The sequence below is a fragment of the Scyliorhinus canicula genome, unplaced genomic scaffold, assembly GCF_902713615.1.
Source record: "Scyliorhinus canicula unplaced genomic scaffold, sScyCan1.1, whole genome shotgun sequence".
NCBI lineage: Eukaryota > Metazoa > Chordata > Chondrichthyes > Carcharhiniformes > Scyliorhinidae > Scyliorhinus > Scyliorhinus canicula.
This window is the reverse complement of record NW_024055720.1, coordinates 190,240-209,617: the sequence shown is the minus strand read 5'-3', so window position 1 is coordinate 209,617 and position 19,378 is coordinate 190,240. Positions and strand designations below refer to the sequence as shown.

The 19,378-nt window shown below is 47.6% G+C and overlaps 1 long non-coding RNA gene across 1 annotated transcript; it reads left to right on the top strand.

The window, feature by feature from the left end:
- Positions 1–628: 628 nt before the first annotated feature.
- On the top strand, positions 629–3,849 carry LOC119960703. Its single transcript, XR_005459492.1, has 2 exons — positions 629–754; positions 3,599–3,849. It is a non-coding gene; the product is annotated as an uncharacterized LOC119960703 (long non-coding RNA).
- Positions 3,850–19,378: the final 15,529 nt, after the last annotated feature.

The window sequence follows — 19,378 nt, the reverse complement described above, 5'->3', positions numbered from 1 at the left end:
GGATCAGCTCAATAAGAAGACGTCAGACCTGCAGCGATATAAAGATTGCAGTCTACATTCCATTTTCATCATCACAGCTTCAACTTGATCTGTATCTAATTTCTGTCTATGTCAGTGAGTGAAAGAGCCGAGAGACTGGGATGCTCAAACATCCAGGGGAGATTGTAAAAAATAAATAACCTTTATTCCTTTAAAAATCACCAGTAAGCCTGCTGCTGAACTGTATTTTAAATAAAGAAATATCACGCTGAGGGTCAGGAAATATCACACAAACATCCTGATAATGGACAGGAAAGGTCCACGAAATGTAATCAACCGTTGTATAACCCCCTTCAGGTAGCTATATAGAGGCTGCAGCCTCTCACACTAAATGTATACGTGATCCACAGACACCTCCAGGCTGCAAACATCAGCTTCAGCCTGGGAGTGGGTGAAACATTTAAAAAACCTGTTACAATATATGCGATCTTGGGGCGCTAGGACCCGGCTGGGAACAGAAACCTTCAGGTTCCGCCCACCAGTTGTTGCGTCCCAAGACGCCAGCGCATGCGCTCTGCTTCCCCAGGATGGCGGCTGTGAAGCAGGGCCTGGTCCCGGGTCAGAGAGCTGACCGGTGGTGATGTGACCTGAGGATCACCACACCTCAGGCAAGGGGCCAGGTTGGGAAGGCGGTGTCTTCAGGAATAACTGGGAAGGTGATGTTTGGTCAGTTGCTGCAGTCTGTGTAGTGAAGGTGCTGTCACAGTGGTGTGAGGTAAGGAAGTACAGGATTATCACCCAGCAATGATGAATTAAGGGGAATGTAAATCCAGCTCAGGCTGCTTTCAGATTGGAAAGGGAGCTAAGGTGAGTCTTTAGAGCTGGTGAATGTTGTGGCTTTGGCAGTTTCTCTGTAAAGTCCTTCTCATTCATTCCCCCTCTTTACAGCACGGATAGAGGCTCTTTGGCCCATTCATAATAATCTTTATTAGTATCACAAGTAGGCTTACATTAACACTGCAATGACGTTACGATGAAAATCCTCCAGTCGCCACACTCAGGCGCCTGTTCGGGTACACAGAGTGAGAATTCAGAATGTCCAATTCACCTAACAAGCTCATCTTTCGGGACTTGTGGGTGGAAACCGGAGCACCCGGAAAAACCCCACGCAGACACAGAGAGAACATACAGACTCCCCACAGACAGTGAACCAAGCACAAAATCGAACCCAGGCCCCTGGTGCTGTGAAGCAACAGTGCTACCCGCTGTGCTACCGTGCCACCCATAAGATTATTAGATTACTAGCTCTGGATGTATTGTGTCCCAGGATGCTGTGGGATGTGAGGGAGAGATTGCAGTGGCTCTGACCCAAAGTTTTAACCACAAATTAGGCCTGTTTTTGCTAGAATTTGGATATTTAAGGTGGGATCTAATTGAAGTATTTAAGATATTAACAGGGAAAGACAGTGCCGATAAAGATCACCTATTTCCACTGGTTGGAGATGCTAAAACTAGGGATCATTGTCTAAAAATCAGGGCTGGACCGTTCAGGAGAGATGTTAGGAAGAACTTCTTCACACACAGGGTGGGAGAGGGTTGGAACTCTCTCCCACAAACAGCAGGTGAAGCTGGAACAGTTGTTAAGTTTAAATCTGAGTTTTGTTGAGCAAAGGTATTAATGGATATGGGGTTAGGTCACAGATCAGTCTGATCCCACTAAATGACAGGACAGACTCGAGGGGCTGAATGGCTTATTCCTGTCCCTATGTATATTTCTGTGATTCTGAAATTCAGACAACACCATGACAGGGAAAGAGTCTGGATTAGAACCTGAGTTAGTCAGAGCTGTAAACCATCCCTCCAGATCCTGGCCCTTCATGGATTGAATGAAGGTCAAGGCAATAGTTGGATTATTGAAAGACTTGACGGAGTTGTTGGATACCATTTTTCGGGTCTCAGGATAAAGCCTGATGTAATTCGCTCCACACAGGCTTTGAACTTCATCGAAGCCTCGATGTTTTGTTTGTGTTGCTGCCGAAAAGTCCTTGAAGAAGTAAATCCTCACTCCTTCCTGGAGCCAGGTGCCACCTCGCTGTTCTCTCTCCAGGACATACTTTCAAGTTGTGGAAGCGAATTATTACAGGCCTGGGATGAAAACTATTTATGGGCAGCACGGTAGCACAGTGGTTAGCACAGTTGCTTCAATGCTCCAGGGTCCCAGGTTTGATTCCTGGCTTGGGTCACTGTCTCTCTGGAATCTGCACGTTCTCCCCGTGTCTGCGTAGATTTACCCGGTTTCCTCCCAGAGATCAAAGATGTGCAGGTTAGGTAGATTGGCCATGATAAGTTTCCCTTAGTGCCCAAATAAAAGGTTAGGTGGGGTCACTGTGATACGGGGATGGGTTATGGGCTTGGGTGGTGTGCTGTTTCCAAGGCGTAGACTTAATGGGCCGAGTGATCTCCTGCACTGTAAATTCTATGATGACCATCCGACAGGCCAATGGCTCGGATGTTCTTTCTCCGACCCTCGGTCTTCCAAGTCCTCCAGCACCTCCTTGGCTGGTTTTCAAAGGATTGAATACGGAGGCATCTTGCTGAATGTTCAGGATTCTCTCCACCGGATCATCGAGCCTCTTCATGGTGTTTTGCAACTGGGCCGCATGAGTTCACAGATATTGAGTCAGCACACTCAGCCTCTGGTCAAAACCACGGATAATGTCGGCAGTCATCATTTTCGCCGCCTCCCAGAGCCCCGGAGAGCGGGGGGTCGAGAGACCTCCTGAGGGTGAGGCAGCCATGTTGAAAAGGCGGCTCCATCCCCGCTGAATCCACCTGCGCTGTTTATCGAAGATTTCTTCACTTTTTCCAGCATAATCCTACCAGACCAAACCCCGAGTCTTCCAGGGACACGATAACAAATATTAATGCAAGGATTAGGTAGATGAGTGCCAGGCAATCAGGATGACTGTCAGATTATAATTTAGTGGCACCAGAACCTGTGGTAAGGCAGCTACTCCCCCACCCATATCACATGCCTGACACCCCCCCCCCCCCCCCACCCCACAGCCACAGACAGATTTCTGATTGAGGTTGTGGAGGGTTATGGGGAACTGGCAGGTAAATGGAGAGAAAGCTGAGATGAGATGGGATTTCTTTATTCGAGGATGTGGTGAAGGTTTGGAATTCTCTACCTCCGAGGATTCTAGAGCTTCAGTCATCGAGTATTTTCAAGCCACAGACTGATAGGTTTCTAGATATTCAAGAGGTCAAGGGACATGAAGCTAGCGTGGGAAAATGGTGATGAGGTAGATCGGCTAATGATCTCATTGAATGGTTCAGGTTTGATGGGCCGAATGGCTGACTGCAGCTCATATTTGTTCTGATCTCCTGGACAGGAAGCTGTGAGTTTGGATCTGTCAATCAACATTAATCAGCACCTTCAGGAGAATTGGGAGGGTGAATATTAGATACAGCAGAGTGAGAATGGAGGGAGAGTGTGTGGGATGGAAATTTGCAGCTTTCGGGGAATAAGAGAGAGAAAAAAATGTGACATAGAAACTAGAATTGTCTGTTTCTACCCTGTACTGACAGTGTTGAATTTTGTAAATTGTTTTTACAGGATATTAGACAAGGAGGAATTACAGACAGAAATCTCAAAAGACACGTCTCGACCTGATAGTCACTCGATTCCTTAGAACCTGAATATCATCGGCCTTTGAATCAAGAAATGAAATGTTTACCGGAACTGTCAGCTAAAGATTTCAAACATCAGTGTGACTGGAAAAGCACCGAGACCCACACAACACACACCCGAGTGAGAGTGTTCCAATGAACTGACTGTGGAAAGAGCTTTAACCAGTTACACAGCCTAAAAAAACATCACACTATTCACAGCGTGTAAAGACCGTACTCGTGTTGTGTGTGTGGATGAGGCTTCAACTGATCATCCAGTCTAGAGAGACACGAGGAGGCCCAAAACATGGAGAAACCGTGGAAATGTGAGGACTGTGGGAAGGGATTCCAAGCCCCATCTCAGGTGGAGATTCATATACGCAGTCACACTGGCGAGAGGCCGTTCACCTGCTCTCGGTGTGGGAAGGGATTCACTCAGTTATCCAGCCTGCAGACACACCAGCGAGTTCACACCGGGGAGAGGCCATTCACCTGCTCTCAGTGTGGGAAGGGATTCGGTGATTCATCCGGCCTGTGGAAGCATCAGCGAGTTCACACTGGGGAGAGGGTGTTCACCTGCTCCCAGTGTGGGAAGGGGTTCACTCAGTTATCCAACCTGCAGTCACACCAGCGAGTTCACACTGGGGAGAGACCGTTCACCTGCTCTCAATGTGGGAAGGGATTCAGTAATTTATTCAACCTGCAGACACATCAGCGAGTTCATACTGGGGAGAGGCCATTCACCTGCTCTCAGTGTGGGAAAGGATTTACTCACATTTCCCACCTGCGGAGCCACCAGCGAGTTCACACTGGGGAGAGGCCATTCACCTGCTCCAAGTGTGGGAAAGGATTTACTCAGTTATCCACCCTGCAGACACACCAGCGAGTTCACTCTGGGGAGAGGCCTTTCACCTGCTCTCAGTGTGGGAAGGGATTCAGTCAGTTAACTCACCTGCAGACACACCAGCGAGTTCACACTGGGGAGAGGCCATTCACCTGCTCTCAGTGTGGGAAAGGATTTACTCAGTTATCCACCCTGCGGAGACATCAGCGAGTTCACACTGGGGAGAGACCGTTCACATCTCAATGTTAGACGGGATTGCATGTTGCACCACACCTGCTGTGACACCAACAATTTCACAATTGATTACAGGGGTTGGATTCTGCTGTTATTGTTTCTGCTCTACAGCCAGGACTGCATTTTGTTCATTCTGACAGGTGGTCAGTGGGGATGGTCGAAGGGTTTCTTTCTGCTGGACTGGCCGGTCTCACCACTTTGCCTCCAGTGGGCTGATTCTCTTTGAGCCTTGTCGCTGATACCTGGCTTCAAATTGCACAAGGATCTCAGAGTGAAAGGGTGTTTGGAATTGTGGAAATATTTTGTTTCCATTTCTGTTTGGAACCCCCCCCCCCCCGCACAGCCACGTTGCCATGGAGATGGGCCCTGGTGGTTACATGGTTCCTTTGTTTAATTTATCTGGATGTCCTCACAGAAGAAAACTATCAGTGTATGAGGGGAAAATAATTGGTACAGGGAATACCTAATATTTAAGGAATTATTACATATTTATCAGGGGGTCAGTTAGCTCAGTTGGCTGGACGGCTGGTTCGTGATGCAGAGCGAGGCCAACAGTGAGGATTCAACTCCCGTACTGGCTGAGTTTATTCACGAAGGCCCCCCCCCTTCTCAACCAGGCCCCTCGCCTGAGGTGTGCTGACCCTCGGGTTAAATTACCCCCAGTCAGCTCTCTCTCTGTCAAAGGGGAGAGCAGCCTATTGTCCTCTGGGATTTTTGCAACTTTTATTTCACATATATACAACAAATATAGATTCCTTTAAGGAACAAAAATCTAACAGGAAAAATGATGTAACCATGGCTAACAAGAAAAGTTAAAAGATTCCGTGACATCCATTAAAATTCAGCAAAGGAGGACCGAAACTGATGAGAGCAAACTGGGGAGAAACATAAAAACCGACTGGAAAAGCTTTGACAGGAATGTGAAAAAGAAAAGATTAGCAAAGACCAATGTGGGTCCATTCCAGGCAGAGACAGGAGAGTTTATAATGGGGAGTAAGGAAATGGCAGAGAAACTAAACAATGTGTGTCTGTTTTCACGGAGGAAGATACAGAAATTGTCCCCAAAACACCAGAGAACCAAGGAACTGGCAGAGATTAGTATTGGTGAAAAAGTAGTACTGGAGACATTAATGGGGCTGGAAGTGAATAAATCCCCAAAAGCTGGTGATCTGCATCCCAGAGTGTTGAACGAGGTGGCTGTAGAGATCTCTATTCCTCATTCTAAATTCTCCTGACTCCATCTGTAACAGACAAAACTTTTGACTGAGCCAAACGTTTCCTTTTTACGTAGCCATAGAAACTTTTGCAGTCCATTTTTATGTATTTTGCTCGTTCACATTCTATTCTATTCTCCCTTTTTTTCCTCGGTGTCTTGGTCGAAGAACGGACATAAATCCTTGGGAATGAATCATCACTTTGGACAGGTTCTGAGACAATTAAGTTTCGACTTATAGGGCAGAGTAACTCTAATCGTGGAGTGTGACTTTAGATTGTGCAAAAGGGCAAAGTTCTAGTTTATAGTTTAATATGTAGGTTTCCGAGTTAAAGTAGCTTCTCGTTTGTTTGTTGCATTAAAATCATAAGATTTGAAGTCCCGCTGTGTGATCCTTTAATTTGTTGACTGGGAATTTGATTTTTTTGAAGACATTGCTGACCTTTATGGAGATCCTAATCCACAAGTTTTGACTTCCTATTTGATCCTCGGGCACCTTTCTGTCTCTATTGCTCGTGTCACTGACAGCCAGGTGATGGAGCTGAGGGCTGAATTTAGCTGAGAATAACGGCCTGTCCCCAGTTGGGAAACTGCCATGGGCGTCGCTAATAGAGACAGGAAGGTGCTGGAGGACTGACTGGGAACTGGACATCCAACCAATCAGGGTTCAGGGGCGAGGGGGGTGACCAGGGCTGATGGTGATGTGACCCCTAGGGTTCAGAGCCCCCCCCCCCGTGTCCAAGGTGGGCAGTCACGGGAACAGGGTACAGAGGAGCCGAGGGGAAACCATTTGGGACCCAGAACATTGTGAACATCCTGTTACTCTGGTTGTCTTTGATCCTCAAGTAATTATCTGTTAGTTTTTTTAAACCATGTTCTATTTCATCAATAAACTTGTGACAGGAAAATATTTGACTTTGTTGGACTTTTCCTGATTAATTTGTTCACTTTCAGGAAAGTGGGTGAGAGGTTGACAGGCTCTTTAACAGAAAGTGAGTTGCTCTAAGGTAATTGGCAAAGGAGCCAGAGGGGTAGAGGAGATTTGATTTTTCTTTTAACACAGTGTTTGAAAATGGGGTTCAGGGAGTCAATCGTGATTGACTAATTTATCAAGGTTCTCTGAGGAGGTAACAAGGGATGTCAATAAAGGGGAACCTGTAGATGTGCTTTATCTGGATTTCCAGAAAGGATTTCCCAAGGTGCCACATCAAAGGTTAATATACAAAATATGAGCTCATGGTGTGGAATCAACATATCAGCATGGATAGAGGACTGGTTAGCGAACAGGAAGCAGCCAGTCGGAATAAATGGGTCATTTCGGGGTGGGTAAGATGTGACAAGTGGAATGTCACCCAGATCAGTGCTGGGCTCGGAACCATTTACAATCTGTATGTGTTGGATGATGGGATTGAATGTCTGGCGGCTAAGTTTTCTGATGCCTCAAGACGGGTAGGACAGTAATTTCTGAAGTGGAATTAAGGATTCTGCAAAGGACTACAAATAGGTTAAGTGAGTGGGCAAAAAAACCTGATCTACTTGCCACTTAGTAGCTTCGATCCTGGGTCCCGCGTTGCTAAGTAAGTAAAGTAGACTTTGTAATATTCACTGTTTCAGGTTACAACTTTTGAGTTATTTTATTATTTTTTCTTTTAAAAGATAAAATCACTGTTTTTACATAAAGGTAAAAAATATATTTTCTTTGGATCCTCCTGGTCAGTTGTTAGACCTTCAGGTCTGCCTTGACAATCTTTCTTCTTTAACTTTTGGTTTTCTCCTGATGGATTCGCTGTTCTGCTCGGTTTCTGTGTTCTATCCGTCCCATGTACCGAGGGCAGCTATGAGAGCTGACTCTACTGGCTGCTGAATTATTAGGGTTTGTATAGCCCTTTGCTCAGCCTTAGTTTCTATATGACCGTTATTGAAATGTAACTGTCCCTTGCCGACTGTAGCTAATGCGAGCTCCCAGTCTTTGAAACATCTTATTCTGCTTGACAGGTGTTTTTTGGTTTTTAAAAATATTTTATTAAGGTATTTGAAAATGTTTAAAACAGTAGCATAAACAATGACATTAACATGGCAAAATAAACAATCCCCCCCCCCCCCCCTCCCCAGCCCAATCTTCACGCACCTCAACCATACAACAACAATCCTCCGTCCGTCCCGTCCCCGCCCCCCCTTGGAATACTGCATCTGCTGACATTTAAATTTTCCCCGAGAAAGTCAATGAACGGCTGCCACTGCCGGGAGAACCCCAACATTGATCCTCTTAAGGTAAACTTTATTTTCTCGAGACTGAGAAACCCAGCCATGTCACTAACCCAGGTCTCTACATGTGGGGGCTTCGAGTCCCTCCACATTAACAAGATCCGTCACCGGGCTACCAGGGAGGCAAAGGCCGAGACGTCGGCCTCTTATGCCCCCTGAACTCCCGGATCTTCCGACACTCCAAAGATTGCTACCTCCGGACTGGGCACCACCTGTCTTTTTAGTACCGTGGACATTGCCTCAGCAAAATCCTGCCAAAACCCTCTAAGCTTCGGGCATGCCCAAAACATGTGAACATGATTGGCTGGGCTTCCTGCGCACCTCACACACCTATCCTCTACCTCGAAAAACATACTCATCTTAGCTGCTGTCATGTGCTCCCGGTGGACTACCTTAAATTGTATCAGGCAAAGCCTGGCGCACGATGAGGAGGTATTAACCCTGCTTGGGGCAGCCGCCCATATCCCCGCCTCTATCTCTTCTCCTACCTCATCCTCCCACTTGCCCTTGCGTTCCTCCACCGGAGTTTCCTCCGCCTCCGAAAGCTCCTGGTAAATATCCGATACCTTCCCCTCTCCCACCCAGGTACTGGAAACTACTCTATCCTGTATTCTCTGTGGTGGCCGCAGCGGAAAGGCCAGAACCTGTTTTCTCAGGAAGTCCCGCACCTGCAAATACCTAAAACCGTTCCCTGCTGGCAATATCCTCCAAAGCTTTCAAGCTGGGAAAGCTCCCGTCTATAAATAGATCCCCCATCCTTCCAATTGCTGCCATCTGCCAACTCCAGAACCCGCCATCGAGCCGAACCAGTACAAACCTCTGCCAACTCCGGAACCAGCCATCGAGCTGAACCAGTACAAACCTCTGCCAACTCCGGAACCCGCCATCGAGCCGAACCAGTACAAATCTGTGGTTATTACAAATCGGGGTCCAAATCGATGCTCCCTCCACTCTTATATCTCCTCCATTGTCACCAGATCCTCAGAACTGCCACTACCACAGGACTTGTGGAGTATCGGGACGGCAAAAACGGCAGAGATGCCCTTACCAATGCTCCCAAACTGATGTCTTTACATGACGCCGCCTCCATCCTCTCCCATGCCGACCCCTCCCCACTACCCATTTCCAAATTGTGGGTAAATTAGCCGCCCAGGAGTAATTGCAGAGGCTCGGCAGCGCCAACCCACCCTCCCCCCGACTGCGTTCCAACAACACTTTCTTCACTCGCGGGGTTTTACCCGCCCACACAAAGCCCAAAATAATCTTACTCACCCGCTTGAAAAAGGCCTTAGGGATGAAGATGGGGAGGCACTGAAAGACAACAGAAATCTGGGGAGGACCATCATTTTCATGGTCTGTACCCACCCGATGATAGCGGGAGCATGTCCCATCTCTTAAAGTCCCCTTCTGTGTGTTCTACCAACCGGGATAGGTTTAACCTGTGTTGGACCTCTCATTTCCAGGCCACCTGGATTCCCAGATATCAAAAGCACTTCCCTACCATTCTAAGCAGCAGGTCTCTCAGTCCCCTATCCTCTTGCCTGGATTACAAACAACTTGCTTTTCCAAATGTTCAATTTTATGCTCCGACAAATTGCTAAATTCCCCCAAAATTTGCATTACTTCCCCCGATCCCCTCCAACGGGTCCAAAATATACAAGAGCTGGTCATCTGTACAGAGCAAGACTCTATGCTCCACCCCCCCCCCCCCGAACCAGCCCTTTCCAGTTCCTCGAGGCTCTTAACGCCATGGCCAATGGCTCTGTGGCCAGAGCAAACAGTAACGGGGAGAGGGGGCAGCCTTGCCTCGTCCCTCAGTGTCGTTCAAAATATCCCGACCTCAGCCGGTTCATACGCACTCTCGCTACTGGTGCCTGATAGAGCAGCTGCACCCAGTCAATAAAGCCCTCACCGACCCCAAACCTTCCCAGCGCCTCCCACAGGTAATTCCACTCCACCCGATCAAAAGCCTTCTCCGCATTCATCGCTACCACCACCTCCGCCTCCTCTCCTTCTGAGGTCATCATAATAACATTTAGAAGCCTGTGAACATTGGCCTTGCGTTGCCTGCCCTTAACAAATCCCGTCTGGTCTTCCCCTATCATCCCCGGGACACATTCCTCTATCCTTGTGGCCAGTATCTTAGCCAGCAGTTTGGCATCCACATTCAGTAGAGAAATCAGCCTGTATGATCCGCATTGGTCCGGCTCCTTCTCCCATTTCAGGATCAGGGAAATCGTGGCCTGCGACATTGTTGGGGGGGGGAGGACACCCTTCTCTCTTGCTTTGTTAAATGTCCTCACCAGCAGTGGACTCAATATCTCTGAAAATATCTTATAGAAATCCACCGGGTAGCCGTCCGGCCCCGGGGTCTTGCCCGACTGCATGCCCTCCAGCCCCTTGATTATTTCCTCAATCTCAATTGGGGCTCCCAGCCCCTCCACCAGGTCCTCCTTCACCCTCGGGAACCTCAACTGATCCAGAAATTGCCACATCCCCTCCACCCCAGCCGGGGGCTCCGACTCATATAATTGACTGTAAAAGTCCTGGAACACCTCGTTCATCCCCGCTGGGTCAAGGACAGTATTATAGTCTCTCCTCTTTACGTTACCTATCTCCTTAGCCGCCTCTCTTTTCCTGAGCTGGTACGCCACATTCTGCTTGCCTTTTCCCCGTACTCATAAATCGTCTCCCTTGCCTTCCTCAACTGTTCCACTGCTTTCCCTGTGGTCAACAGCCCAAACGCCACCTGTAACCTCTGCCGCTCCCTCCGTCCGGGGCCACCGAGAATCCCCTGTATACCTGGAGTATCTCCTCCACTAATCTATCCCTCTCAGCCCGTCCTGCCTTTTCTCTGTGGGCCCGTATCGAGATTAATTTCCCTCTGACTACTGCCTTCAAAGCTTCCCAGACCATCGCTGCAGAGATCTCCCCCGTGTCATTTGTTTCCAGGTAGTTCTGGATGGACTTGTTAAGCCGCCCACAGATCGCTTCGTCCGCTAGCAACCCCACGTCCAGTCTCAATAGCGGGTGTTGCCCTCTCTCCACACTAACCCATAGATCCACCTAGTGTGGGGCCTGATCCGACACTGCAATTGCCGAATACTCAATATCCTTTGGTATTAGCGCCCTGCTCAGAACAAAAAAAATCGATGTGAGAGTATACCTTGTGGACATGTGAAAAAAAGGAAAACTCCTTGATCCTCGGCCGTGCAAACCTCCAGGGGTCTACTCTCTCCATCTGTTCCATGAAATCCTTCAATTTCTTTGCCGCAGCCGACCTCCTCCCTGTCCTGGATTTTGACTGTTCCAATTCCGGATCAATGACTGTGTTGAAGTCCCCTTCCATGATCAGGTTATGTGACTAACTCTGGGATCTTACCTAACACCCGCCTCATAAATTCCACGTCGTCCCAATTCGGAGCATATATGTTCACAAGTACCACTCGCATCCCCCCCCCCCCCCCGCCCCCCCCCCCCCCCAGCTTCCCATTTACCATTATGTACCTACCCCTCTTGTCTGACGATTCTTCCTGCCTCGAATGCCATTCGTTTGCTGATCTAGATCGCTACCCCCCTGGTCTTTGAGTCCACTCCTGAGTGGAACAATTGGCTAACCCACTCCTTCCTCAATCTCGTCTTGTCTGTAACCTTCAAGTGTGTTCCTTGTAGCATTGCCACGTCCACATTCAGTCCCCCCCCCCAAATGCGTGAACACATGAGCCCTCTTCACCTGCCCATTCAGTCCTCTCACGTTCCATGTAATCAGCCTGGATGGGGGGGGGGGGTCTTCCAACACCCCCCCCCCCCCAACCCTGCCGACTAGCCATCACCCTTTTTAGGCCAGCCTCGAGCTCACGCCCTCCGCTTCCTCAAGTCCCCACTCGGGCTGTCGGCGTTCCCGACCTCCCATTTGCCTTCTAGTAACAGTTCCTCCCGTCAGCAAAGCAGCTCCCCGCCTCCCCCCCCCCCCCCCCCCCCCTCCCCAGCAACAACACTAGAAACCCAATCCCCCAAGTCAAGCTTCTGCTTAACACCTGCTCACCCCCCCCCCCACTGCGCTTCCAAGAGTCAGCTGACTCATGCTGACTCGATAGCTCCCGCCCCTGGCACCAAGCAGTCTGTTTCCCTATTGTACTCTGCTCTCTCCCCCACATATGAATAAACATTTTAAAAGCATCACGTTCCCCAGTAAACAAGCAACAGAGAAATCAGTGAAGAAAACGGTCACTTTAGAAAAATAGTCACCCAAAAAGCAGAACTAAATTGAAAGCCCATCACCCCCACTCCAACAGGGTCCCTGCAAGACAGATCAACCTTTAACCATCCACACAGCCCATTATTTCACATGGAGATACTTAAATTTATACAATCCAGCACCACAAATTGCTGCCACAGTTCTTCTCCAAGGCTTAAGTGTCTTTTAATTCGCCTCCAGCTTCATTTCTTTAATAAAGGTCCATGCTTCGTCTGTGTTTCAAAGTAGAAGTCCTGTTCCTCATATGTGACCCACAGACGGGCTGGGTACAGCATCCCTAACTTCACCCCGTTCTTAAAGAGGGTCGTTTTTGCCCAATTGAACCCAGCTCGCCTCTTGGCCAAATCTGCTCCCAGGTCCTGACAGATGCGCAACTCACAGTTCTGCCAGTTGCTGCTCCGTTCTTTCTTGGCCCATCACAAAACGTGTTCCTGGACCATGAAACAGTGAAAACGTACCACCATGGCCCTCGACGGTTCGTTTGCTCTGGGCTTCCTCGCGAGGGCTCTGTGTGCTTTGTCCAGTTCCAGGGGCCAAGGGAACACCCCAGCCCCTATCAACTTCTCCAACGTGTCCGTCACATAGACCCTCGCACCCGATCCCTCACTGCCTTCAGGGAGGCCAACAATTCTGAGATTCTGCCTCCTGGACCTATTCTCCAGGTCCTCCAGCTTCTCCTTCATTCTTTTCTGGCAGTCGTTCATCATCCCCACCTTGCTTTCCAGCACGGTTATATACTCATCGTGCTCAGACAACGTTTCTTCAACCTCCTGGATCGCTCCTCATGGGTTTCCTGATTCTGAACCACTTGATCAATCGAAGCCTTAATCGGGTCCAGCATGTCCTTCTTTAACTTCGAGCAATCGGGAGCAATCTTCGAAAAACGTCACCAGCTGCTCCGTCGACCACTGTGCCGTCTCCCCACGGCCCTTGCTCTCCGCCATGCTGTCCCGTGTTACCAGCTCTGCTTGCTTCTCCCTTATGGGTCCTTGTCGTCTCACACGGCCACTTCTGGTCCAATTCTCCATACACCGTAGGGGGTTTCTCCTTACTGCCTCACTCTTCACTGATTTATCCCATAAAATCCGAAAATAATGGGAGAAAATGTCCAAACGTCCACTACAGGCAGGAGCTATCAAATGTACGACCTACTCCTCCATGGCCGCCCCCGGAAGTGTAATGCATTTGTTTGGCAGGTGCTAAATTTGTCTGTCTCAAGTGATGTTTTTTCAGTCTCAATACTGGGTAAGAACTCGTGTTCATCGAAGCAGTTCGCCTCTGCACTTTTAAGGGTCAGCTGGTGTCAGCGGCAGGTTGCTCCCTGTAACTCTAACCTTATCCGGCTTGGCTATTTGCTAAAAAGTTTTAACGTCAAAAATGTGAAAGTTATGGTATAAACGTACCACCTTGTGCGTTTCTTTATCTGGAAAGCAGTTGTCTCATTTTTAACTGGCGTCAGCAAGGTTTCATGCCTCACATTTATTCCCTAATTTAAACTTAAGATCCTGGCTGTTCCTTTTTTAACTGTTCAGTAAAATAATGCACTTCTAAGGAATTGTGAATTACTGTTCCTTTTTATATAACTTAAGAATTTAAATTGATCGAATGTCTTTTTAACTTGGAAAAACAGGATGTGTTGTCCCTAGCTGTGATCTTTAATGCCTGTGAAGTTCTCTGTATTTCAGACAAGCTGCTGCTGTTATCCCATTGTGGGTCTTATCCCTTACTTTTTTTAAATCTCAAGTTATTCTAGATTTCCATAGTTCAAATTACATATTTTGCCAATTTAATTTACAGGGTACTTTATAAAGGATGTGACACAACCCCCCTCTCCCACCCTCCCAGGCAGTGCATTCCAGACCGTCACCATCCTCTGGGTAAAAAAAGCTTTTCCTCAAATACACCCTAAACCTCCTGCCCCTCATCTTGAACGTCTGACTTCTCGTAACTGACCCTTCAACTGAGGGGAACAGCTATTCCCTACCCACTCTGTCCATGCCCCTCATAAACTTGTGCACTCGATCAGGTTGCCTCTCAGTCGTCTCTGCTCCAGCGAAAACAATCCAAGCCGATCCAACCTCTCTTCCTAACTCACATGTTCCATCCCAGGCAACATCTTGTGAATCACCTCTGCACCCCCTCCAATGCAATCACATCCTTCCTATAATGTGGCGACCAGAATTGCACACAGTACTCCAGCTGTGGCCTCACCAAAGTTCTATACAACTCCAACATGGCCTCCCTGCTTTTGTAATCTACGCCTCGACTGATAAAAGCAAGTGTCCCATCTGCCATTATCACCAGCCTATTAACCTGCCCTTCAGCCTTCGGTGATATCTAAACAAACACGTCAAAGTCCCTTTGTATCTCGGAACTTCCCAGTGTCAGGCCATTCACTGAATACTTCCTTGTCATATTACTCCTTCCAATGTGTATTCCAGGTTAAATTCCATCTGCCAATTTTTACCATTTTGACCATCCCATCTATATCTTCCTATAACCCAACACACTCAACCTCACTGTTAACCACCTGGCTAATCTTTGTGTCATCTAAACGTACGGATCCTAAACTCTCCCACCACATAGTCACCTCTGTCATTTATATACATGACAGACCCATCACAGATTCCTGTGGTACACCACTGGACACCTGCCAGAGGGGAAACATCCTCTCTTCACCTGTCAAGATGACACCAAATCTATATAATAATTTTTATTAGTGTCACATGTAGACTTACATTAACACTGCAATGAAGTCACTGTGAAAATCCCCTAGTCGCCACATTCCGGCACCTGTTCAGGTACACTGAGGGAGAATTCAGAATGTCCAATTCACCAAACAAGCACATCTTTCAGGATTTGTGGGAGGAAACTAGAGGAGTCGGAGGAAACCCACGCAGACACGGGGAGAACGTGCAGACTCCACACAGACAGTGACCCAAGTCCCTGGAGCAACAGTGCTAACTACTGTGTCACCGTGCTGCCCCACGGGTTTCCTCCCACAGTCCAAAGATGGGCAAATTACGTGGATCGATCAAGCTAAATTGCCCCTTAGCAGGTTTGGGGGGGTTCAGGGCTAGAGTGGGCCTAAGTATGTTGCTGTTTCAGAGTCGGTGCAGACTCGATGGGCCAAATGGCCTCCTTCTGCACTGCAGGTATATGACTTCGAAGGTAAAATAAAAGTGGGATGATTTTTGTAACTGTTGATAAAACCAGATCTACAGTAATGTACAGATTTGGCCTCCATATTGAAGAAAAGATAGAAATGTGTTAGAAAAGTGGGACAGGCTGGGCCTGAAGCCACCAGAGTTTAGTAAACTGACGGAATATGTAACGGTCCTGAGAGGACTTGACGGAGTGGATGTTGAAGGATGGTTTCCCTGTGGGAGAGACCAGAACTAAAGGACCGAGTTTAATAATAAGGGGCCTCCCATTTGGAATGGAGATGAGGAGAATGTTTTTGTCTCAGAAGGTCATGAATTTCTGGAACTCTCTTCCCAGAGAGCAGAGATATTAAATATATTTAAGGAAGAGGTGGATAGATTCTTGATGAGCAAGAGGGTGAAATGTAATTGTGGTAGGTGGGAATGTGGTGTTGTGGCCACAATCAGATCAGCCATGGTCTTACTGAATGGTGCAGCAAGCTCGAGGGGTCGAATAACCAATTCCCTTTCCCTGATCCGCCCGACTGCCACTTGCAAGATGGTGGCCAGTGAGCCCGCTCCCCCTGGGCCTGTCACCGCGGTAAACACGGGGCCTGCGGCCTCTTATTCAGGGCCTCAGGACTATCCCAGAAGTTGATAAAGTTCCCAGTGCAGCCGCGGTTTCCATTCCTACCCTGTGCTCACAATCTCTTCTCGAACCGTCCGCTCCTCCTGTCTCACCATGACTGACACTGAGCACGCTCAGAGCACACACCCACACTGCACCTGTGCACTGGTCTCCTACACTCACTGATAGGGGACTTTCCGCAGAGCGGGGGGTCTGGGTAAGTGTCTCGCCATTGAGAGCTTCAATCATTGTCTGAGCATCCTAGGAGAGATCGAGTCCAAAGGCGAATACCTGGGTCCTCCCCCAATGCAAATTCTATGTCATTCCCCCCCACTCTCCCTCACCAATTTCAGGTTGGAAAAGGGTAAACAAATTCTGATAAACAAGGATCAGTGCAATTGTTGCCAGAAGCAAAACTATCAAATTTGTACGGATAATAGCAAAGCTGAGGTTTGAAGTTATTGTGGAAGATTGAACAGGTTTGGGATTCCTTCTTCGGAAAAGAGGCTTTGAGGGAATCTGATAGAGGTTTTTAAAATTATTAATGGGATTGGGTAGCTGTGAAGCCAATATTTCCACTTGGGGGTAAATCAAAAACTAGTGCCAGATAGACAAATTAGCAAGTAATAAATCCAAGATGGAAAGAAGGAAAAATGCCTTTACTCAAGAGAGCTGTTAGAATGTGAAATTCAACACCACAGGAAGTGGTTTAGGTGAAATCATTTAAATGTTTTCAAAAGGAAATTAGATGATTACATGAGAGAAAAGAAAATAGAAAGGTAAGTTGAAAGGCTGAGATGAGGGAGATGGATTGGAAAGAGATTTGAGAACTATAATCACCAGTCCAGATTAGTGAAACCAAATGGTCTATTTCTAGACTCAATATTCTCTGTTTAGCTCAGTTGGTTAGACGGCTGGTTCATGATACAGAGCAAGGCCAACAGCATGGCTTCAATTCTCATATCAGCTGAGGATATTCACAAAGGCCTTCTCAACCTTACTCCTTGCCTGAGATGTGGCAATCCTCAGGTTAAATCTCCACCAGTCAGCTCTCCTCCTCAAAGGGGAATTCTATTTAATTCAATGCAATCTCTTTCCAGCTCCTGATCAGCATGTTCCCCATCCACCACTCTGGTGCGGCCGCACCTGGACTACTGCGTGCAGTTCTGGTCACCACATTATAGGAAGGATGTGGAAGCTTTGGAAAGGGTTCAGAGGAGATTTACTAGGATGTTGCCTGGTATGGAGGGAAGGTCTTACGAGGAAAGGCTCAGGGAATTGAGGTTGTTTTAGTTAGAGAGGAGAAGGCTGAGAGGTGACTTAATAGAGACATATAAGATAGTCAGAGGGTTAGATAGGGTGGACAGTGAGAGTCTTTTTCCTCAGATGGTGATGACCAACACGAGGGGACATAGCTTTAAATTGAGGGGTGATAGATATAGGACAGATGTCAGAGGCAGTTTCTTTACTCAGAGAGTAGTAGGGGTGTGGAACGCCCTGCCTGCAATAGTAGTAGACTCGCCAACTTTAAGGGCATTTAAGTGGTCACTGGATAGACATATGGATGAAAATGGAATAGTGTAGGTCAGATAGGCTTCAGATGGTTTCACAGGTCGGCGCAACATCGAGGGCCGAAGGGCCCGTACTGCGCTGTAGTGTTCTATGTTCTATTGTACTGAACGTGCCAAGGAATCACACTGGGCTCCTCTGGTCATTAATGGGACACATTCTATCCATGTGGAAAATTATGGATTGTAACATTGTCATTGAAAGCTTGATTAGCGAGCAAGAATTTTGTCAATACACTGAGATTGGTTTGAATGTTTCTGTGATCTAATCCTAATCTCAGAAAACTAGCTATGCAGGTACAGCAGGTAATAAGGAAGGCCAATGGAATTTTGTCCTTTATAGCTAAAGAGTATAAAAGTAGGGACGTGTTGCTGCAACTGTACAAGGCATTGGTGAGACACACGTGAAGTCCTGTGTACAGGTTGGTGCCCTTATTTGAGGAGGGATGTAGTTGCATTAGAGGAAGTTCAGAGGAGGTTCACTAGATTGATTCCCGATATGAGTTTGTTTTATGACCAGAGATTGAGCAGCTTAGGTCTATACTCTGTCCAGTTTGGAAGAACGAGAGGAGATCTAATTGAGGTATATAAGATGAAAAATGTATTGACAAAGTAGAATCTTGTGGGGCAATCTAGAACTAGAGGTCATAGTTTGAGGATAAGGGGGAGCAGATTTAAAACAAAGATGAGGAGATATTATTTCTCTCAAAGGGCCGTGAATCTGCAGAATTCCCTACCCAGGAGTGAAGTGGATCCGGGACTTTCTGTAAATTTAAAGAGAAAATAGACAGGTTTTTAAATACGTAATGAAATGAAATGAAAATCCCTTATTGTCACGAGTAGGCTTCAATGAAGTTACTGTGAAAAGCCCCTAGTCGCCACATTCCGGCACCTGTCCGGGGAGGCTGGTACGGGAATCGAACCAGGCTGCTGGCCTGCTTTAAAAGCCAGCGATTTAGCCTTGTGAGCTAAACCAGCCCCTATGGGTCAAAGGGTTGTGGAGAATGGGCAGGAAAGATGAGTGGAGTCCGAGAGGAGATCAGCCATGATCATATCGAATGGCGTAGTCGGCTCGAGGGGCTGAATTGCCTACTCCTGCTCTTACTTCTTATGCGGTGATGCAGAGATGGATTAATTCTGTGTTCTGTAAAGTGTGGCCCAGGAGGTGGATTATTACTCAGACCCATGAACTCCACCCCCGTGCTCCACCCAGCACCTCCCCACTCCATAAACATCTGTTCGTCTCACTGACACCATTCTCCTCCCTGCCCGCAGTCTGAACCAGACCAATTGCAAACTTCATTTCTTCTTTAACCTTGAGCTGAGCTACTGACTCCATGTCCTCTCCATCACTGAGATGACCTCTTTTCACCTCTGTAAGACAATTAGCTCCATCCTGCATCAGCCGATTTACTGCTGAAATTCCCGTCTCTTTGTTACTTCCAGGTTCAGCTATTCCAATGCCCTCCTGACTGATTCCCATCTTCCATTCTCCATTAAGTTGCGCTCCGCCAGAACTCTCTGGGTGATTGTCAGTTTAGTGGGAAAGAGTGAATCGAATGGACGGTGGGTCT